Here is a 15,393-nt window from a genome sequence, read left to right as displayed (position 1 = left end):
CACAGCAGGCCTGCACCCACGTCCTGCTGGTCGGCAGGGTCTTTGGCTCAGGCATGACCCTCCTCGGCCCCTGCAGCCCCCCACAACCCTGTGGGGCCCTCCTGGGCCACCCGCGGCCCCCCTCAATCCCACATGGCCCTCGTGGCCCCCCACAACCCCGCGTGGCCCTCCTCAGCTGCCCGCGGCCCCCCCCAACCCCGCGTGGCCCTCCTGGGCTGCCCATAGCCCCCTGTCAATCCTGCATGGCCCTCATGGCCCCCCACAACCCTGCGTGGCCCTCCTCGGCCGCCCACAGCCCCCCTCACTGGGACTGCTCCTGCCACATACACCTTGGTCCCGGATCTGGAACACGCCGAGCACGTTTCACGCCCGGGTCCCTGAGCCTCCCGTCCCCCCAGCGTTCCCCCGGCTGGCGCCTTTCCCCGGTCAGCCCTCAGGGCGACGCCCCACCGCCCCGGTCGGAGGAAGCCCCCGCGCGAGGCTCGCCCAGGCTTCGTGCCAGGGCGCTGTCTTCCTCACGCCTCCCACCACCCGCACCCCACTGAGAGCAGGGCTCCTGCCCGTTCTAGAACATTCCAAGCCCCTGTACATATGGGCTGGATGGTGTTGAGTGGTCATGGTCTTAATCTACTTTCCAAACTACTCCTTTGGGAGAGATGCCTCGTCTCCGCTGCTTCCCAGGCAGTGGAAAAGCAGACCTGGGGGGCCCCCGGGTAGGGCAAGGGGACCTGGGGCCTGGGCGTTGTAACCAGCTCCCCGACTCTTGCCAAGTTAATTCAACAGAATCTCCTTGCTCTGCTGATCAGGAGATCACGTCCAACTTGGCCAATCAGGGAAGGCTTCCTGGAAGAGCTGGGCATCCGGCTGCCTCTTAAAGGACAGGTGGGGAGGGGGAGCCTACAGAGGCAGAGAGCCTCCCGTTCCCCTGCTCTGTTAGCACGGCCCTGTCTCTTCAGCGTCCACCCTCCCCAGGCAGGGCGCAAAGCCGGAAGCAGCACGGACGGGGCGGCCTCCGTTACCGAGGCTGGTGGTGTCGGGCGCATCCGTGGGACACATGGCGACTCGCCCTGCTCTTGCGAGAGCTGCTCCAGCCCATGCTTCTAGAAAGCTGTCCCTGAAACTCCTGCCCCAAGCCCGACCGCCACGGGCTTCATTCTGCGCGGGGGGACATCATCCGCCTGCTACCGCCACCCTGTTGCGTCTGGGGCGAGGACCCGCACAGCCCACGCGCCCGTCCCCTTCCCCATGCTCACGCCCGAGGGAGGCGCGTAGGGCCCACGCGGGCAGCGGCTCGGCCCCCGGCCAGGGCCTCAACACGAGCGGGGGGCGGCAGAGCCGGAAGCTTCTGTCCCAGGGATGTCCCGGTTCGCGTCACCCCATGGCGCACAGCAGAGCTTCTCCTCGGGCGTGGCCTCGCCTCCCGTCAGGCACGGCTGCTCCATTTCCATGGCAACAGAGGGGCAGAAAAAGAACCAAAACCAGCCGTGGACAGAGTCGGCCTCTGTCCCACTCACTGACGCCTGGGGACCGTCGGCCAGCATGCGCCCAGGACATGCCTCGTCTGAAAGCAGAGGGCACTGGGGAGTATTTAGCTGTGGCGGGGTCAGGTCAAGGTGATGAGTTTCTCTCCTCCCACTCTTGGCTGATGCTTGGGACTTGCTAAGAACCTGGCAAGGGAAGCAGATTTGGCTCAACTGATAGAGCATCCGCCTACCACATGGGAGGTCCAGGGTTCAAACCCCGGGCCTCCTTGACCCATGTGGAGCTGGCCCATGCACAGTGCTGATACACGCAAGGAGTGCCGTGCCACACGGGTGTCCCCCGCGTAGGGGAGCACCACGCACAAGGAGCGCGCCCCGTAAGGAGAGCCGCCCAGCGCAAAAGAAAGTGTAGCCTGCCCAGGAGTGGTGCCACACACACAGGGAGCTGACACAGCAAGATGATGCAACAAAAAGAAACACACATTCCTGGTGCCACTGATAACAACAGAAGCGGACACAGAAGAACACATAGTGAATGGACACAGAGAACAGACAACGGGGGGGGGGGGGGGGAAGGGGAGAGAAATAAACAAAAAATAAATCTTTAAAAAAAAAGAACCTGACGAGTCATGACCCCTGTTTGGGGCAAGTGGAGAGTCAGACTCCGGGGAGCCTTTTAAGATCAAGGCAGCTTGCGTCCCCCTTCTCTGCCAGGCACAGCACGTGCCTGTCCCGGACCCCCCAGGAGAGTTCTGATTTCAAAGGTTGATCCCACCATGGGTGGAATTTTGTGCCCCAAAAGGCTACGGTGACGTCTAACCCCTGCCTGAGAGCACGCCCTTCCTTGGAAACGGGGTCTTGGCTGTGGAACCAGGTTAAGTCAAGGTCATGCTAAATTAAGGTGGGCCCCGATGCAACGACTGTTGTGCCTGTGAGGAGAGGAACCTTTGGACACCACCCCAGAGAAGAGGACGCCACGGAAAGACGGAGGCCGAGGCTGGACGACACGGCCACAGACCCAGGGACGCTGAGGGCTGCTGGCAAGCACCTGGTGCGGGAAGAGCGGCCGCAACAGGTGAGCTCTCGGCGCCTCCAGGACGGCCCTGCCCGCACCTGGGCTTCGGGCTTCTGACATCCACCTCCGTGAAAGGACAAATTTCTGCCATTTGAACCCGCCCCCGTTTGGGTGATTGGTCATGGCAACGGCGGGAAACGAGCTCTGGTGGCCACAGCAGCTATAATGCCCTGGAAATGTCACCAGCCAAGGGTCTCACGCCCTCTAGGTCTGCCTCTCGCCTGGGGCCCAGCACAAACCTCCACTGAGAGTCCCCCGATTTACCTGGAAATCGCGGAGCCCAGGTACGCGGATTGAGTGAAGGGTCCTCTCCCAGGTCACGGCAGGGGCCTCGGCGATTCAGGGCCGGGATCCTGAGATGCCCTCGAATCTGGTCCAGCTAAAAAGCCTACTGTGTGCACCACTTCTCTTGCTTCATCCGGGGAGGGGGCGAGTGAAGGGCAAGGCTGTGCGTCTGTCCACTACACAGGTATTCAGAGGTACCTCTCATGTTCTGGGTTGTTCCTGTTGCCCCAGAGATCCGTGGTGGGCAGGGCAGCCGAGGCCGCTGCTTTCCCGGGACCCACGTCCTTGGGGAGGAGACGGAGGGCACTCGGCAAAGGAGCCCCTGGACCGTTAGGGGAGACTGAGGGGAGGGCAGCTCCGGGGGCCGCGGGGGCAAAGAAAACTGTCTTCTCTTTGGAGGGGGCCCGGGCACCTGGCAGCAGGAACGGCGTGTGCCAGGCCCTGAAGCAGGCGCAGCACAGCGGGGCTAGGGCCTTACGAAGGCCAGGGTGGCAGATGGGGGACGGAGGGGTGCCACGGAGTCGGGCTTCTGGCCCCTCAGTGCCGTGGGGGAAACGGCAGCGTTAGGACATGGGGGCACTTGGGGGGCTTTCGGAGGGTGTGTTGCTTACAGACCAAGGATGCCCCAAGTCCAGCTGGGCCCAGCCCCCCTCCTCCCTCTGAACCCCCAAGCACAGTCCAGGCAAGAAGCAGGGACAGGTGGCAATGGGATTGCCACACTCCTGTGCGCCCACCCCTGGGTCCTGTTCAACGTCCACCCCCCGATGCCGCCCAGCGCTAAGGCACCTGCTGGGGGGCTAGGAGCGCAGGCCTGGTGGGGGCCCGCTGCCTCTGCACTTCCATGAAACGGGCCGGTGGCGGCCGGGCCTCCGGGCTCTGCGCGGGGAGAAAACGCAGCCCGGGTGTCCACTGCCGTGGCTGCCCTGGCGCGCACGCTGACCCACCGCACAGCCGGGTAGCCCCCGCATCCACCCACTCATCCACCAAGTGGTGACAGCAACGCAGGCCACCCCGGGCTCGGGCTGTGTATCAGCTCCCCGCTGCTGCTGTAACAAATTATCCCAAACTTAGTGGCTTAAACCACACACGCTTGTCCTCTTCCAGGTCAGAGTCCAGAAGTCCAGCCTGGTCTCGCGGGGCTAACCGAGGCGTGCGCGGGACCGCGTGCCTTCCGGAGGCCCTGGGGGGAGGTACGCAGCATCTTCGCAGGTCCCAGGGGGATCAGGCCGTGGGCGTCTTCGAGGGCCAGTATTGTGCCAACAGCAGGAAGCTGGCCACCTTTCCTGCCATTGGGAGGGGCAGGGGCAGGGTGGGTCGGGGTGGAGAGAAGGGTTGAGCGCAGGTTCTGGGAGGGAGGCTGCAGGCACAAAGGCCCTGGGGCAGGATGCAGTGGGGGCCTCAGCAAGGAGGCAGGGAGGGGAGACTGGCAGAGGCAGAGCCAGCTTTCCCGCTTCTGGAAGGAAGCTGGGGGCGCTGGAGCTTTTCCTCTGCACGGGACAGGCCACCCTGGAGGCTTTGACTTGGCACCGGCCACCGAGGGTGTGGCCTCCGGACTGCACGCTGGCTCCACGGTGCTCTCGAGAAGTAGGCACTCCCCGTCCATGCTCAGCCGGGTCGCCGTGGGGCAGCGTCGCAGCCCGTGGCCTCCCCCCCAGCATCACCACCTCTAGGCGATTTAAGTGGGGAAACTCGCGTGGTCCTAGGACCACGTGCAGACGGTCGAGTGTGGGGGCAGCAGGCCCGGCAGGCAGCCACGGCGGTGGCCCAGGGCACAGGTGATGGCAGGTGCGGGGGAGCCGGCGAGACGGGGCCGAATCCTGGCTACAGGCTTGAGCCTCGTGATTTGCAGGCTCCACGCCTGCAGGGTGTCCCGCTCGCTAAAATGTACGTGTCGCCCCAAATCAGTCCTCGCGGCGCTTTCACGGTCACTCGCAGATGCGGGCAGGGTGGTAAAAACTCAGCCCACATCGCAGCCAAGGATGGGCCTGGCAACACTCGGCCTTCTCGGGTCCTCTGCGGTCTGTTTAGTGCCGCGTTTTCATATTCTTGCACCTTCCGTGGTGATTTTGCCGCTCGGCGCCCCCGAGCGCAGCGCTGAGGGGCCGTCTCGTGTTCCTAAGCGCAGGAGGGCGGTGACATGCCTGGCGGAGAAGATCTTGGGGTGGGAGCTTTGTTCAGACCCGAGCTACGGAGCAGGTGGCCGAGGGCCGCGGTGCAGGGTCAACGGTGGGTGTTAGGGAAGGGTCTGTAGACAGAGGCGCAGCGAGGCAGGGCTCAGGATTGACCGAGCCACGGAAACGTGACCAGGGGCCTGCAGGAACGCGCCCTGTTCCCCACAGGAAGCCAGCGAGCCCCCTTTATAGACGGTCATGGAGCGGCCTCAGCGGCAGTCTGCTAGAGGATTGGACATGGGGGGGTGGGAGAAGGAGAGGGGACAAGGACGGCCCCTCCCAAGCAGCTAAAGGCACTTCCTGGGGACACGTGGGGGAGGTGCGGGCTAGGTGTCCAGGGTGGGGGGAGCCAATCACGGGGCGGGAGCTCAGGGAACAGGTCGGCAAACGGAAGGCGTCAGAGGTGCGACTGCGCGGCATGGCCAGGGAGAGCGCAGGCCAGGGAGAGGAGGGGCCGCCGAGGGGGCCCGGGGAGCTCCTGCCAGCGGCACCCCCAGCCGCGTGGCCTTCCCGCCTGCCCCCTCCCCAGGTCGGGGCGCCCAGGGAGCTGGGAGGCAGCAGGGCGGCGCCAGCGGCAGGGGTGGCAGGACGCACCTCGGAGCTCCGGACACGGCACCCCCGGGACCCCCGTAACGGGACCTCTTCCCGGCCTGAGGCTCTAGAGCTGCTCCAGAAGCGTCCAGAGGAGGCCAGTGCCCGGGAGGTTCCCCAGGCAGCAGGCAGTGCCCCCGCTGGGTCTGGGCCCTGCCGGGCAAAGGTGGCTCCTGGTTCCCGCCCCACAGGCAGGAGTGTCCCTCGGCCCCACGGCCTCCCGCCAATGCCGGCCACGCACCTGCACTCGTCTCTCCCCAGAGCACTGGCCATGGCGGACCAGGGACGCCGCTGGGGAGAGGGGCCTGGCAGGGAGGTTGACCGCAGCAGTGGCCCCCGTCCTTGACTGCACGGGACAGGGCGCGTGCACTCGCATCCTCCTTGGAGCTGCCCCACAGCAGACCCCGGGGCGCAGACTCATCCGGCGGATGTGGGCCTGCCCGGGAGGCGCCATGCCAGGCTCAGGGAAGCAAAGGGGCCGGACATGCACAGCCCCACCCACTCAGAGCAGGCAGATGCTCGCAGGCCCCTCAGCCAGTCCTGCGCCTGGCGGGTGCCATCCACGGTGATCGATGAGGGCCGCACACACCTGCGCGCCTGCCAAAGCGGGCCCTCGGGCTGCTGGGTGCTGGCCACCAAGCAGCTGCCCAAGCCGAGCCCGGGTAGCTGCTGGCCCCATGACACAGGCCTCTCCTTTGTCAACTCACCTCCTGGGGCCCCCACAAACCCCACTGAAGGTAAAGGGAGAGAGAGGGGCATGTCAGGATAGGTACCATCATTCACATAGGAGTTTGGATGATAAAGCCATGTGACTGGCATTTTGCGAATTTTGCAACCCGTGTTAGATTGTAGAAGTCTGTGTGCAGTGTTCAGATTGTCTCACCAGGCCGACGTGCATGGCCAGGCATGGTGTGTGGGTCAGTGCGGCTCTAGGTAGGTCCATCCCCTGTGCGCTGCTGCCCTGTATGTCTGTTCATCTTGCCACGTCCCCACAGCCCACCTCTCCTGAGATCCCGCTATATGCTTCACCGCACCTGCCTCTAAACCCGAAATGTGGAGAACGGGGGCTGGGGGTCCGTATTAGCCCAAGGGGTGCTGATGCAAAGTACCAGAAAGCTGCTGGCTTTTATAAAGGGGATTTATTTGGGGTAGAAGCTTCCAGTTACCAGGCCCTAAAGCATCCAACTCAAGGCCGCTTTCTCACAAGGCCCGCTGCCACGTGTGGAAGCAAGACCTCTGCCTGGTCTCTCCTGCCTCCTTCCTCTTAAGGCTCCGTGGGCCCGGCTTTCTCCAGTCCCGGCTGTGGGCTGGCACAGGGCTCGGTTCTCAGGGTCTCCTCCCTCAGGCTGGCACAGGGCTCGGTTCTCAGGGCCTCCTCCCTCAGGCTGGCACAGGGCTCGTTTCCTTCCAGGCCTTCTCGGCTGCTCGGGGCTCTGTTCTCTTCAGCTGCAAACCGCCAGGCGAGTGGCCCGTCTCTCCCCGGGCTCTAGCTCTTTGGGCCTCTGTCCTCTGGCATCTGGGGGGCCCTCTCCAACCGCCACAGCGTCCCTTTCGTCCAAGTCAATAATCCGAGCTTTCCAGAGTCTTCCAGGGTGCAAGCCTCAGAAAGCCGGGCTGAGGAAGAGGGCAGCCCCGGGGTTTTGTGCGTCAGAGGGAATCTGCTCTGCGAGAGGCGGGGGCGGCACCGGCCGGGCCCTGCGCCTGTCCTTTCTCACTCCGAAGGAGCTGCTGGCCGATCGCGGGGTTCGGGGCCGGGCGAGCACGCAGGTCGCCGCCAGCCCTTTCCTCCTCCCCCCCCTTTCCCTCCTCCTCTTCCTCCCCCTCCTCTTTAATACGAAACTTTATTTTTAGCGCAGCGTTAGGCTTATAGAAAAATGGAGCAGCCGGTAGAGAGCCCCGCGGGCACCTGCCCTGCTGGCCACGCCCGGCCTTCGCGGCCGATGAACCAATATTGACACACGATCAGTAACTAAAGTCCCGGGGCCCCGCAGCGTGGGGCGGCAGCCCCGGACCCCCGAGTTCCCTGCTTCCCTTGCCTCAAACGACCTGAGGAGGCGAGGCGACCGGGCCTCTGCTCCCCGCAGAGCCGACGTCTCCCCCGCTCCCCAGCTCTGGCCTGCAGTAGGGGGGCGCTGGGCGCTGTGGGGGGCTGAGCGGCGTCCCGGCCTCCGCCCACTAGGTGGCAGCAGCACGCCCCGTCGCGACCCCCCCCCCCCCCCCCCCCCCCCCCCCCCCCCCCCCCCCCCCCCCCCGTCTCCAGCCCTTGCTGGTCGCTGCCAGGCAGAGGCGCGGATGGAGTTACATACCCCCCCCATTTGCAGAGATTATAATGCAAGCAATATGCATAACGCTAAAATCATCCCAAATCCTCTTAACATCGTTTCCCACCACATCACGGTGGCATTTTTAAAATACAGGAATAAAAGCAAGTCTGGAGAAACAGCAAGTGGAAAATAAGGGTGGATGGTGAAATAAATCCCGTAGTGAACGCGGCCTGCGGCACGCGCCCCTCCACGCCCGGCGCTGCTGCTGGGGAGAGGCTGGGTGTAGCTGTGTTCCCAGCAGAGGAAAGCACGCCGCCTGCTCAGGAGAAGCCCCGTTGTCCTGGCCTTGATGCCCACCGAGAATTTTCTGGCCCCGATTCTCAGGTGAGAAGCTCTGTGTGAGACAGAGAACCTCGTTCCACAGTACGTGGGCGTCTGTCCAGCGGCTGTTTGTGTATCTTGGTATAACCAGTGTGTTATCAGCCAAACGGGTGCTGGGGCAAAATACCAGAACTCTGTTGGCTCTTATAAAGGGTATTTTTGGGGTAGAAGCTGACAGTCACAAGGCAGAGAGCATAAGTTACTTCCCTCACCAGAGTCTGTGGCCACGTGTTGGAGCAAGATGGCTGCGGACGTCTGCCAGGGTTCAGGCTTCCTCTTCCTCTTAGGGCTCCGTTGTCCCAGCTTCTTCCAGTATCAGCTGTAGGCTGGGGTGTCTTGTCTCTCCCGGGGCTGTTCGTCTCCAGGCTTAGCTGCTCTGGTCTCTCCCCAAGGTCAGCTGTAGACTCTCAGGCTCTCTCTTCCCGGGGCCTCTGCCGTGCCTACAGAGCTGTCTCTATTCTTCTGTGTTCTTCTCCTGTGTATTTACTTCCCGGGGCTCCGGCATCAAAAAAAACTCCAACCTTCTCCTCTGTCATTTTCTCCGTGAGTCCCACCCACCAAGGGGGCGGGGACTCAACATCCTACCGATGTGGCCCAATCAAAGCCCTAATCATAATTTAATCAAGTAAAGTGAAACCTCTAAAGTTAATACAATCTAATGCTCCCAGAGGAACAGACCAGTTTACAAGCATAATCCACTCTGTTTTTAGAATCCATCAATAATACCAAACTGCTACAATCAGGAATATAATTTAGTCTCCCCTTGGTGCACCCAACCCATAGTTGGTGAAAGCCTAATGGTATTCTTCGGTGGTGCCGCGTGGTAGTGATACAAAAACGAACGCCTGCCAGTGGCTCCTCCCACCACAGCTACCTGGACAGCAGCCTCGAGGAACTGGTGGGTGACACTTGGAGGGAGAGATGGCTCGTGCTGGGGGGGGGGGCAGCTTCACACACTGGATGTCAAAGGAGTTCAGAGGCGAGGATGCGGGGAACAGCATGCCTACCCAGGAACAGCAGCCACGAAGGCCCAGCAGCCTTTCCCGCAGGTGACTGTCATTGGTTTAGTAACAGCTTTATTGAGCTATCCTTCACAGAGCATACAATTCACCCTCTAAAGGAACCCATTCAGTGGTTTTTAGAAACTTCGCATCACCCTGGAAAGAAACCGGTACCCTTGAGCAGTCACTCCCCATGTCCCTCCTGCACCCCTGGCCCTGGCACCCGCTAACTGCTCTCTGTCCCTGGGGCAAAGCCCCTTCTGGACTCGTCCTCTCCGTGGGGCCATGACACGTGTGGCCTCTGTGCCTGGCCCTCCTCATGCAGCAGCGTGTCCAGGCTGCCCGGGCCGTGGCCTCGGCACCACATTGTCGACCCGCGCGGCTCTCTGGCGCCTGAGGGCAGCGCTGCGGGGAACGTCCGTGGCCACGTTTTGGCGTGGACGTGTTTCTCAGGGTGCGGGTCTAGGCGTGGGATCCCCGGGCCCCAGGGGAGGCAGGTGCCATTTTCTAGCTTGTCCGGCCAATTCCGTGTGACTCTCACTCGACCTGGGGCTGCTCTGCATGTGCCCTGGCCGAGAGCGACCTCCGGAAACCGCGTGCGGTGGCCGCGCCCGGGAGCACGGCGGAGGCGAGCGCGGGGCTTCCGCTCCCGCAGGCTGTGCGTGGGGCCGCAGGAGCGCTCAGTTAAACGCGGCTGCAGGGCCCAGCCCCGGCAGGCTGATGGGGGGAGCTCTGGCACCCTGGCCGGGTGGTCAGCACCCGCCCTAGGCCGTGAGCCCCGGGAGGACAGGGGGCTCGGCCCGCGGCACCCCGGGGCAGCCCGGGTGTGCCTGGACCCAGGGAGCTGACCATTTGTGCAGACGGGGAGTGGGTGCTTGGGGGTGTTTGGTGGACAGCGGCCTGCGCCGGTCCCGTCTGGTCTGGCTTTGCATGTGTGGGGCGTGCTGGGGAGCTGGGACCTGCCCGTCTGTGTCCTCTAAAGAGCCCCCAGCAGGGCCCACCCTGAACCCGCCCTCTGTGGCACCCTCGCCAAAGCACCACCTCCACCCTCCCGGATCCTCCTCCCCAGGGCTCTGGGTGCCACCCTCAGGGGCTGGGCTCCTGCTTCCCCGTCAGGGGGGATGCAGAACTGCACTTAGTCAAGCCTGTTCAGCTATCCAGACCTCCACCATTAGAAAGTCATTCCTTTGTGTGGAAGGACAATTACCAGAACACGTACCATTGTTCTGAGAGCTCTGCACACGTCATCTGATCTGACGCGACCCTCTAAGGGCCATTGTCCTTGTGGTCTGCCTCTTACCCATGGACACCGAGGCTCAGAGAGGCCCTCCCCAAGGCCACCCAGCGCGGCTCCCCCTGCCTCAGACACCTCTAGAGGGCTCTTTCCTGGTCCTGTCGGAGCACTGCATGGAGAGCCAGGAGGTGTAAAAGGTTCTGGCAGGGCTGAGCCCAGAGCAACGAGGTGGCCCCGCATTTTGTTGGTGGAGGCCCCAAGGCCCAGAGAGGGCAGGAAACCTGCCCACAGTCACACAGCAAGACAGCAGCAGGGCCTGAGCTGGACCCTGCTCTCCTGCCTCCCCATCCAGTGCTCTTGCCCAGCCCCTCCACCCAGAAGGCAGCTTTGGCCAGGACCCCCTGCAGCTGTGCATTGGGCGCTCGGGGCCTGAAGACAATGCAGCCCCCCGGCAACAAGGGGTTTCTCTCTGGGTGTCGGGAAGCCCCCCTGGGCTCTGCTGCAGGAGCCCCTTTGCCACCTGGGTCCTGAGCCCATGGATGTGGGGAAGGGTGCTGAGGGGGATGGGGTGGCGGGCTGGGGCTTCCTTCATTCATTCACTCACTCAGTCTTTCCCTCACACTCTCATTCATCCACTCAGTCGTTCATTCATCCACTCAATCATTCATTCACTCATTCAGCCATTCACTCACTCTTGCATTCATCCACTCATTCGCTCATCCACTCATTCATTCACTTATTCATCCACTCATTCACATTCATTCACTCATTCCCTCTCATTCAGTCACTCATTTGTTCATCCACTCATTCTCTCACTCATCCGCTCACTCTTGCATTCATTCACTCATTCAATAATTCATCCACTCACTTGCTCATCCACTCATTCATTCAATCATTCATCCACTCTTTCATTCACTCACATTCCTTCACTGATTCGTTCCCTGAATGTCTGCTGTGAGCTAAGGACCGTGCCAAGTGCGGGAGCAGGCCCCATCACATGTCCCTTGGACCCTGGGTTTCTCCCCGTGGTCGTCTGTGTCATCACCATTGAGCTACAGTGACCTTTTCTCCCCCACGTTTCTGGAGATTTGGCTTCTCTAGTGCCAAGCTCTGGACGAAGCTGCCTTCCCGGGGTGAGAGCCGCGTGTGCATGCAGCGGGGCGCGGGCTCACTCCAGGGCCACGGGCCCAAGCCAGCATCGCGTCCCTCGAGACCGGCCACGTACAAGCTCAGCCGCCCGGCCCGCCAGCCGCCCCCCTGCCGCCTCTCCCCCGCCCTCCGCGCCGCCCGGCCGCGCAGCTGTCAGCCCCGAGCAGCCAGTGCCCGCCTCACGGGTGGCCGGCCAGGGCAGGCAGCGTGTGCATCCTGCCTCATTAATAATGAATCACCAGACGCTTCCCGGGCCTCTCACTGGTCACCTAATTGACGCGGCGGGTGCCCCGATAGCCCGCGGGGTCCGGAGCCCGGAGTCGGTCACCCGTCCCCTCTGGAGGGACTCTGGAGCCTGGAGAGGCAGCTGCTCCGGCCGAGTTCCCGGAGCCACTGCCGCTGGGAGAGCAGTCAGCGCAGCCGTCTCGGCCACCGGGCCCCTCCGCAGGGCGCCTGCTGCTGGGCGGCCGCCCTGGGTGCAGCCAGCGGCACGGGCACACCCAGGGGCTCTGGAAGGAGATTTTTTCTCAGGGATCAGAAATAACTCCCAGCACAACCCACGGCTAGGGCAGCTCCAGCCTGGACGGGCGCCGCCGAGGGGACCCCGGTGCAAGACAGGAGCGGGGAGAGCAGTGACGCCTGCCCTCAATTCAGGCGTTCCCGGCTGTGGTTTTGGAAACGGGACTCCCTTCCCTCGGAGCCCGCGCTGGCCTCCCCCGGGCCTTCGACCGCCTCGCAGACCGCTCGCCTCCCGGGATCGAGGTTTCTCCAGGGCAGGGGGGCGGCGTCCAGGGGTCCCGTGACCTCTGACCTCTGAAGGAGCAGGGCCGCCATGCAGGTGTCCTTCGCGTGCTCCGAGCACAGCCTCAAGGGCCGGGGCCCCGAGGAGAGGCTGGGCCGGCCGGCGGTCAGCAGCCCCGGCCCGGGCCCCCGCGGCCGCCTCCGCGCTGTGGCCGTGGCAGCTCGCGGCCCAGGGCAGCTGTCCACGCGGAGCCTCCCGAGCGCCAGCGCCGCCAGCAGGAAGGAGCCCGGGATGAAGTGCAGGTACGAGGAGGCTGGGGCGGCAGGGCCGGGGGGCGTGGGGCCGAGGGCCCGGGGGAGCGGCCAGCCCGCAGCTCCGGGCCGGCCGGGGTCTCTGTTCACGGCGCGGAGGGCGCTGGCGCGCGTTCTGCCGGCGTTCCTCCCTGAAGGCCCGTGGACGGCGCGATGCTTCCCTTCCCGGGAACCGCCGGCTGGCGCTGGCCACAGGCCCCTGCGACCCCTGGCCTGCCCGCACACCGCAGCGGGGAGGATGGCCACGGGTCGTCCTTGCCACCCACCAGGGGCGGCAAACCCGTTAGGGAGCCAGGGACGAAGACCGTCTCCCTGACCTGAGCCGAGTCCGGCACTGGGTTCTCCTATGGCGGGCAGGACCCACCTCCACATGGCGTGTGCCCACCGGGCAGCCACGGGTGCTCCCCGGGGCAGGCTGGCCCCGGCTCCCGTGCTTCTCTCCGCGTGGGCGTGGGCACCCCACCAGGATCCCCCCGAGGCCCTGCCCAGGCCTCGCGCAAATGCCGTTGGAAAGGGAGGGTCCCGTGGGGGCTGGGTCGGGGCACCCTGCTGGGTGCTGGCTTTTCCCTCCTCCCGAGGGTCTCCAGGTGTGACCAGCGCTTGGAGAGTGGAGCGCCTGGGGGCATCGGGCGCCCGTGACACCTGATCGCGTGAGCCGGAGTGCCTGAAAGGCAGTGTCTGGTGCCCAGGTGTCGTGGGAGACTTCCCAAAAAGGAACCGGGTGCAGCTCGGCCTCCGGGCGCCCCGGCCACCCTGCCGGCAGCCTCCGAGAAAGGCACAGGCAGGTCTAGTTGATTCCGCCAAGAGGAGCCTGGGTTTGTGGCGGGCGGCCAGGAGTCCGTCCTAAGGACTGCGCCGACAGCTGAAGTCTCCCCAAACCCAGCCCTGGAGGTGGGGCTCATGTAAAAGAGCCGTCTCGCCGTGGCCCGGTGCCCCCACCCCCAGGAGCCTCAAAGAACCCCGCGTCCTTCTGTGCCTCGGCCCCTCCCCTTCATGTGCAGGGTCCCGGGAGGAGGGCTGACGTCGTTCCACGCGCCTCGGGGAAAGGCTTGATGAGGACAACCCGGGGGGAAGCTGCTGTTCTGGAAGCAGCGGGCGTTCTCTCCGTTAAGACGCAAGGCGTGAACTAGGTTCTTTGTCCTGTGGCCCAGGCGCCTGTTTTAGGATCGCCCAAGGGTCAGTCCCGGCGAGACCGCCTTGAAGGCGGACAGCGTCGTGGAAGCGGCCCGCGTGGCCGTCGGCAGGGTGCCCGTCCTAAGCCCCACCGAGGGCTGGATCGCAAAGAGCCGAGCACCCAAGACCGACGGTGCGTGGGCGTGGGTGCGCGCGTGGGCTGGCGAGCCTCAGAGACGGGGTCGTGGGGAGGCGCTCGCTGGGCCGGAGGGTTTGCAGTCAGGCTCCAGGTTCAAGCCCCAGGCCCCACCTCCGCGCCGAGGGACCCTGGCCGCCAGGTGGAGGCCCCATAGGCGCTGTGCCTCCGCGGCAGCCTGGCGGGCGCCACAGCGACTGACCCTCCAGGAAGCGGCCCTTCCCGGGCCGGGAGGCCGCCAGGCGCACCTCCCCAGAACCCCCCCGCGCCCGTCCAGTGCCGAGGGCCTTGGGCCTTGGGCCCGCGCCGAGGCTGTGCTTGCTGCGGGGTCCCAACAGCGCGAGCTCGGGGCGAGGCAGGCTTTATTCCCCAGCAGCCGGGCCCTGCCGTGGCCCCTGAGCTCTCGAGGGGGAGACACGTAGGCCGGGGTGTCCCGAAGGACCTGGGGTCTGGGAGCGGGCAGACGGGGCACAGGACCATCGCATGCATGACACGGTATCACGGGCACGTCCGAGTGGCCGGGGCTGCCTGACCAAGTCCGCCACGGGGAGGCTTCACACAGCAGAAACGTGCCCCCGAGCCCGTGGAGAGGAGCCAGTGGACACTGGTGACCAGGCGGCCCCCGGCCCGTAGCCGCCTGCCTGTGCTCTGCCTCGCCCCCTTCTCAGGCATCCCTTGTCCCCTTCTGGTAAGGACGCCCTCCTGAGGGGCCGGGGCCCGCCCTGCTCCGTGGCCCCGTCCTAACTCACATCTTCAAAGACCCCACGGCCACACCAGCTGCTTTCACGGACCCGGGGGCTCAGAACCGAACGTGTCCTTGGGGGGCCAGAATTCAGTCCACAGACGGGCCCGGGGGCTCCCCAGGAAATGTCCTCAATGATTCCCCCTGGGGTTCCTCAGCCAGTCGAGGCCATGTGGCTTTCCCGTCCGCTGCCTGATCGAGTTTTTCCCCGCCGCCTGATGGCCAAGATAAAGACCTTGACCTTCTATTTTTAAAGCACTCTCACTCCGCAGAGCCTTCCAAAGCCAGCCCTTCCCAGGAGTCCGCCGCGAGCTCTTAGCCTTCTCAAGTGTGCGTGGTGGTGTGGCGCCATCGTTGCGCCCCTTGGGCCAAAGCGTCCTTCCCTGAGCCTGGTTAGCCGCTTCTCCAGACCGCTGGGGAGAGCCGAGGCAAGCTCAGGAGGAGAGAGGTGGTCGGGCTTCGAGATTCTGACCGGCTGCTTTATCGTCTGTCGGGTTTTAACACGGGCGGGGGGCGCATCTGTAGGAAACGGTCTCTGCGTTTTGAAAGTTTCGAGTGGCAGCGAGTCACCCGCCCTGTCCACTCGCCACCCCCATCAGGGAACGGTCTTGGTAAAAGCCCACAGGCAGCTGGCCCCCACCTGGTGCCCCACCTGGC

The 15,393-nt window shown here is 64.5% G+C and overlaps 1 protein-coding gene across 4 annotated transcripts in view; it reads left to right on the top strand.

Moving 5' to 3' along the window:
* Positions 1 to 15,393, top strand: part of KCNAB2 (potassium voltage-gated channel subfamily A regulatory beta subunit 2) — a 90,982-nt gene that overhangs the window by 50,095 nt on the left and 25,494 nt on the right. The gene's annotated exons all lie outside the window — the stretch shown is intronic.

The sequence above is a fragment of the Dasypus novemcinctus genome, chromosome 9 (assembly GCF_030445035.2).
Source record: "Dasypus novemcinctus isolate mDasNov1 chromosome 9, mDasNov1.1.hap2, whole genome shotgun sequence".
Lineage (NCBI taxonomy): Eukaryota > Metazoa > Chordata > Mammalia > Cingulata > Dasypodidae > Dasypus > Dasypus novemcinctus.
This window is presented reverse-complemented; position numbering and strand designations above follow the sequence as displayed.